This window comes from Mastomys coucha, unplaced genomic scaffold (assembly GCF_008632895.1).
Source record: "Mastomys coucha isolate ucsf_1 unplaced genomic scaffold, UCSF_Mcou_1 pScaffold6, whole genome shotgun sequence".
In the NCBI taxonomy this organism is placed as follows: domain Eukaryota; kingdom Metazoa; phylum Chordata; class Mammalia; order Rodentia; family Muridae; genus Mastomys; species Mastomys coucha.
In genome coordinates this window covers 98,905,617-98,911,616 of record NW_022196912.1, presented here as the reverse complement: position 1 = coordinate 98,911,616, position 6,000 = coordinate 98,905,617, and the positions used below count along the sequence as shown (strand labels likewise).

The 6,000-nt window shown below is 45.2% G+C and overlaps 1 protein-coding gene across 8 annotated transcripts in view; it reads left to right on the top strand.

The window, feature by feature from the left end:
- Positions 1–1,784: 1,784 nt before the first annotated feature.
- The window catches only part of Numb (NUMB endocytic adaptor protein), a 118,875-nt gene continuing 114,659 nt past the window's right edge, over positions 1,785–6,000 (top strand). For 6 of the 8 annotated variants that reach the window (XM_031357198.1, XM_031357195.1, XM_031357197.1 and 3 more), the window contains exon 1: positions 1,807–1,901. The gene's annotated coding sequence lies outside the window, so the exon portion shown is untranslated. Of the gene's footprint in view, positions 1,902–1,946; positions 2,080–6,000 lie in introns of those variants that run through there. The other 2 variants (XM_031357199.1, XM_031357191.1) reach the window with 2 other exon arrangements.

The following is a 6,000-nucleotide window of genomic DNA, read 5'->3' as shown; positions in this document are numbered from 1 at the left end:
GATCGTGGTCAGTGCATGGTCTTTTCCTTCAGTGAAATGATTCAGACATCTCTGGAGTTATTTTGGCTTTCACACTTTCCTTTTATGGATTTTCTGTGAGTCACTGAATTGAATGGGAGGTTATTTCTAAATTGGAAGGTGAGGATGAGAGAAAAGGGAAGAAGGCTCCAGAAGATAACTGGGGGGGGGGAACCCCCACTTCATTGTTATGTATAGTTACTGGAGGAATAATTTCTGCTTATTTGATGATAGAAATATGCAGTTTATTTAAGCTCGACTAAAAATACAGGTTAGGAAATAGACAACTGCCCTTCCCCCCTCCCCCTCCAAATAAGCTGCAGAGTTTTAGATTCTGGAGCTTGTGCTACAAAGGGCAGAAGGTTAATAAATAGAAGAGATATGGCACGAGTTACAGCAAAAAGGCAAAGTACAACATTACAAAGTCCTCTCCTGGATCCACAGGAAGGCCTTTATTCCAAGACCTTGTGTTTGAGAGCATGGACCTGCTTAAACATCTATTGCCACAGCTTTGCCTATTCCCGGTGGGGTTGTGGAAAAGGTATATTTAAATTTGATTAGAAACTGAAAGAGCAATCAGGCCAGCATTTTCTTTTTTAGGAGCATGAAAAATGCTGGAGATGAAAAAGAAAAGCAGAGAAAGCTAATGATGAGTGTATTTCTAGGAGCTAGAGAGTTTTTATAGCAACAGCAGATTTCTCAAAAATGCCTACTGGGATTTGTACCCAAATGAATGAGAAATGCAATCATTTATTTTCGTGTATTGTACCAAGTGATGGGGAAAAAAACCTCTGCGATTCATTCAATGGTTCTAATTTAGACTGCTAATAGGAGAGGTAGAAAGAGAGCGAAAGGAGGGAGAGGGAGAGGGAGAGGGGAAGAAAGAGGGAGAGGGAGATTGATTAGTATCTGCCAGACAGCTAGTAATACTATTTAAGAACTCCTAAACTTAAAAGCCAAGTAGTGCTGGGAAGTGGTAGTGGTTGGGGCGCGGTGAAATTCTCATTTCCAAATCACTGTAAGGATAAATTGCTGCCCGTGTTTTTAAAACTTGATGATGGTCGTGTGGTTACTTGGCAGACCCAGTCCTGCGTCTGGAAGCTGGAAAACTCTTAGTACGACAGATACAATTATAAATATCATTTCTTGTCGATATTTATAAATGTAGTGGGAGCAGACTGCTGCTTAATAAACAGCCGCGTTCTGCCCTAACCTAAAGCATGGAGACTACCGGAAAGAAGAACTTCCAGGAAACTTGAAGTAAACACGAGGGAAAATTTTGATCTATGAGATACCTTTCTGCTGAGGAATTGGACCGTTCCTTAAACACAACCCCCGAAGTCATTGTTTTGCAAACGTTACCTCCTTAGGCTGGCAGAGATGTTTCCCCTTGTAGGAAGAGAACTAGAAAAGGAGAGTATACTGCGCCAGCCCCACAACAAAGAGTTAACCCTTCCCGGTAACCTCGGACGTGAGCGTCTGCCCCTTCTTGGCTTTCTACAGCGCAACCAAACTGTGCACAGGGCTTGAACCAACCGCGGCCAGCACACTCCTTGCCAGTTAAGGTAACAGACACTATCAGCAGCCTATCATAACTTCGAACTGCCCAATCATCCACCAATTACAACTAAAGCAGGATCTAGGCCGGTTCGGGTCCGGGCGGGGGCGAAGACTCGGTCCAGGAAAAGGGGCGGTAAAGACAGGATGACGGACAGGAAGGGTCAACCAATCGTAGCAGAAAGCCGCCGCCCCTCCATCCAATGGATAAGTTGGAAGTGTGGTATGGGGCGGGCCTGTTGTCATGGGGGAGGTGGTGGCGCTTGGTGGCTACTGGCGGCGGAGGTAGAGTCTGAGGCGCCGGAGTTGTGCAGGGCCAGCTGCAGGTGAGTGCGGACGAGGCGGGCCTGAGGTGCGGAGGCGGTGTCCGCCCGGAAACTCTAGCTTTGAGCTCCGGAGGCGGAGGCCGCGGGCCAGAGGCCAGGGCTGCGGGCCCCGTCGCGGTAGGGTCGGGCGCGGCGGGAGATCGGCCGGGTTCCTGCGGACAGAGTTCGCGCTGGGAAGGTAGGTTGGCGCGGGACTCCGGCGGGGGCAGGCCGGGAGGTCCCCTGGGTTACCCCGCGGCGGCCCTGGGGACAGTGACGGGAGACCGGTGTGCGCGCGGCTTCCCGAAGAGACCCGAGCGGCGGGGGTCTGCGAGTGGGGGAACCGGAGCAGCGAGCGGCTCCGGGGCCGGAGAGACCAGGGGATCCCGGGGTTTCTCGGTGCTCTGGGAGCCGCGGGGGCCGAGAGAACTGGGAGTGGCCCCTTGCAGGACTTGCCGGAGAGAGGTGGGAGGTGGGGAGACCGAGGGCGGCCGGGGTCCGGGGTGACAGGGAGCGGAGGAGACACTGAGCACGGTGCGACCCCACCCCCCCCAAGAGCAGCTGTTGGAGGAGGAAGGGTCTGCGGGGTGGAGACCTTGAACGAACTCGTCCGGGGAGGGACCGTGGCGCCCTGCCCCCTACGGCGGGTCTGGGACTGGATGGAGTCCTAACTGAGGACCCTCAGAGGCAAGGCTCCGTGCTGCAGGAGTTGGGATTTGAGACTAGGGGAAGGAAGGGCTCAGCGGGAAAGTGGAAGTTCCCTTAAGCAAAATGGGATGGAGGTAAGAGGGCAAGAGTGACTTCCCTGGAGGGAGGGAGTTAGAGAGATCTGGGGAAACTTGCCCGGGAGTGGGTGAGTGGTCTTGTAGAAGGAAGCTGGCCAGGCCAATGGATACGGAGAATTTAACAATGGTGCTGGTGAGGACTTCCGAAAACAGGAGAGACTAAATACTACTAATATGCCAGGCTGAACCGGAGACTCCGTCCTTAAAAGCAAGGTGACAGTGTCTTGGAGGCTAGGACTTTAGAAATGAGTTTTAGGATGACAGCGAAAATACCGGAGAATAAGGACGTCCACAGGATGGGGAATTTGAGAGGAAAAGGGGAGGGGTAGCTAGCTAGAGGAGCGAAACTGACTTGAGCAGATAGAGGATATTCATGAAGCCGATAGGCATGCCCTGCTAAATTGAAAATAACTTAGAATTCCTGTACTATCATTTATCTGGTAATACTAACCGTTTTTACTTAAAGGGATGTAAATTGTATTTATTTTTTATTCATTCGTACATTTTTGAGAAAGGGTCTTGCTCTGAAGCCCTGGCTGGTTTCTGTATAGACCAGGCTCACCTTGAACTTAGAGATCCTTCTGCCTCTGTTTCCTGAGTGTTGAGATTACAGGTATTTCAAAAAGAAATTTTTTTTTTAATGTATTTTTGGAGTGGTGACTGGTGCAGAACTCAGTGCTGGCTTGTCACATAGAAAGATCCAAGATTGGAAACACCTTCCTACAAATTGGTTGGCTCCACCTGAGGTTTCCAATCCAGAAGGCCTAGGGGTGGGGTTCAAGAATTTAGCCCAAGCGATGCTTAGTGTTCTTCAAGGGATCATATTCTGAGAACAACTTGCTTTAAGGAAAAATAGTAGCAGTCAGAACCTTAAAATACCAGGATATCTGCCCATCTTGCTGAAGAGGTAATAGAAACAGAGAGAGAGAGAGAGAGAGAGAGAGAGAGAGAGACACACACACACACACACATCTTATTATAAAGGGTACCCCCCCCCCAGTACTGTGGATGATACTAAATATCTCAAACACGCTAGGTAGGCATGGGCTCTATCAAAAAGTACTACTCCCCCAACCCAAGAAATTTTTTTTTGAGATCTTAAAAAAAATATTGATTATTGAAAGTAAAACAGAATTCACTAGCCTTGCAATTGATAAAGAAATATCTTAGCCAGGCGGTGATGGCACACGCCTTTAATCCCAGCACTTGGGAGAGGCAGGCGGATTTCTGAGTTCGAGGCCAGCCTGGTCTACAGAGTGAGTTCCAGGACAGCCAGGGCTACACAGAGAAACCCTGTCTTGAAAAACCACAAAAAAAAAAAAAAAAAAAATCTTGTTAGGGAAACTTCTTATAGACATGTTTTAAGTCACAGTGTAAAATCTGTGTCTCACAGTCAGGAAAGTTTGACAAACTATTTGGAGTCACACTGTGGCAGAAGTATCCCTTCAATATTAAGGAATAAAGTTATTTGTTTTGCAGGAGTTCTCGGGTGGTGATGATGGCAGTGTGACATTACTATGCATTGCATTGAGCCTCTGATTCTGATCCATTTTTGTGGCTCCCGAGAACCTGGCATGCACTCTTACAGGGGACTCAAGGCAGAGAAACAATGGTGTACAGTCTCAGATGGCCCACCACAGCTTCACTTGTGCCTTCATGTTACCGTTTTCCTTTCATTGAAATGTAGAAGACATTAACCTTGGCCAACTAACTCAACATGGAACTGGTTTAGAATATTTCATGTATAAAGGATAAACAAGCACAAAAGTAAACATTGCAAGAGAGAACAATGAAAGGATAGCTCATTCTTAGAGACTAATCTCAGCACTCTGACCTCTGAGGCAGGAGGATTGCTGGAAGGTAGCAGCCACCCTGAGCTAGAGAAGGAGACCAGCCTTTAAACAACAAAACCAAGGAGGGAGAGAGGAGAGAGAAGTACTGATGGGGTAGAGGCTAACTATGGAGACACTTGTGGGCTGTGAAGGGGCTTCTGTTTTGTGGATTTTATTTTCCTGAGAGTGAAGTGGGTTCAGTATATCTTGTATACTTGTCTCAGGAAACTAAATGTAATTTATAGTATGTATTTAAAGCTGTAGTTAAAGTGTATATGAATGTTTTGCCTTATTCTTAGATAAGTTTTTTTTTTTCCTCTTGGAAACCAGATGGCTGCCAGGCAGGCATACTGGTGCACAGTTATAATTCAGACGCTTGGGAGGATGAAGCAGGAGGATTGATGCTGATTAGAGGCTAGCCTGGGTTACGGAGCAAGCCCTTCTCTCCCTTTCCCTCCCCCCTCCCCCTGTCCCCTCTCTGTTTTTTGTTGGTTTGTTTGTTTTTTGTTTTTTTGAGACAAGGCTTCTCTATGTAGCCCTGGCTGTCCTGGAACTGGCTCTATAGACCAGGAACTCAAGAGATCACCACCTGCCCCTGCCTCCTGAGTGCTAGGAGTAAAGGAAGGGGTGTACCACCACTCCTAGTGGAGACCTTTTCTTGGAGACAGTAGCAACCCCACAAAACAACATTGAAAACTAGATGGAATTGATTTAGATTTGTGTCTGTGGATATAAGAATAAAGAAAGCAGTACTGAAAACTGAAAAAGATAATCCTTGCAGGTCTCTTTAAAAATCTTTAATCCAGGGGATTATGTAACCTTTCATTAATGTTTTATGAAATTGTGAAGAAATATTGCTGCAGCTTTGCATCAATACTTTTTAGGTTTATAGGTTTTTCCCTTCTGTTTAATTCTATTTCAGATTGTTCCAAATTAAACAAAATTTTGATTACAAAATTAAATTTCAAATGGGAGGCCAAAAACCATATAATCATTTTATGTTTGATTTCAAAAATAGTCTCTTTACAAAATAAATTCACTATTTGGGGGTTGGGTTGGAGTAGATGAAACTTCAAAAATGTATACTTTCAATTTTTTGTTTTACATTGAATTAAATGCAGTATTCCTATCACTAGTGTGATTGCACTTTATGTCTTTGTATGCTTTTATATAAAACATGAAGTGATAGAAGAATTAAAATCTTAAGTATGGAGAGAAATATAAAAGTTTATTCCCTATAATGTTGGACATTGGGCAATTAGATTACTTGTTTTAATAACTGGACTTTATTCAGTTAATGTATTATTCACCCATAATTTAATCATACTTATCTATGAATAGCTTTGATTGCTCAACTAATTTTACAATGAAATTCATTAATCTGTAGTTGAATAAATGATAGATTTTGAATCCCAAAGAAACCTTTTCCAACTGGACTTGAGACCCACTTGCACTTATCAATGTTTATTTAAATAAGTGATTTTTAAATGGAACTTTAGTTGG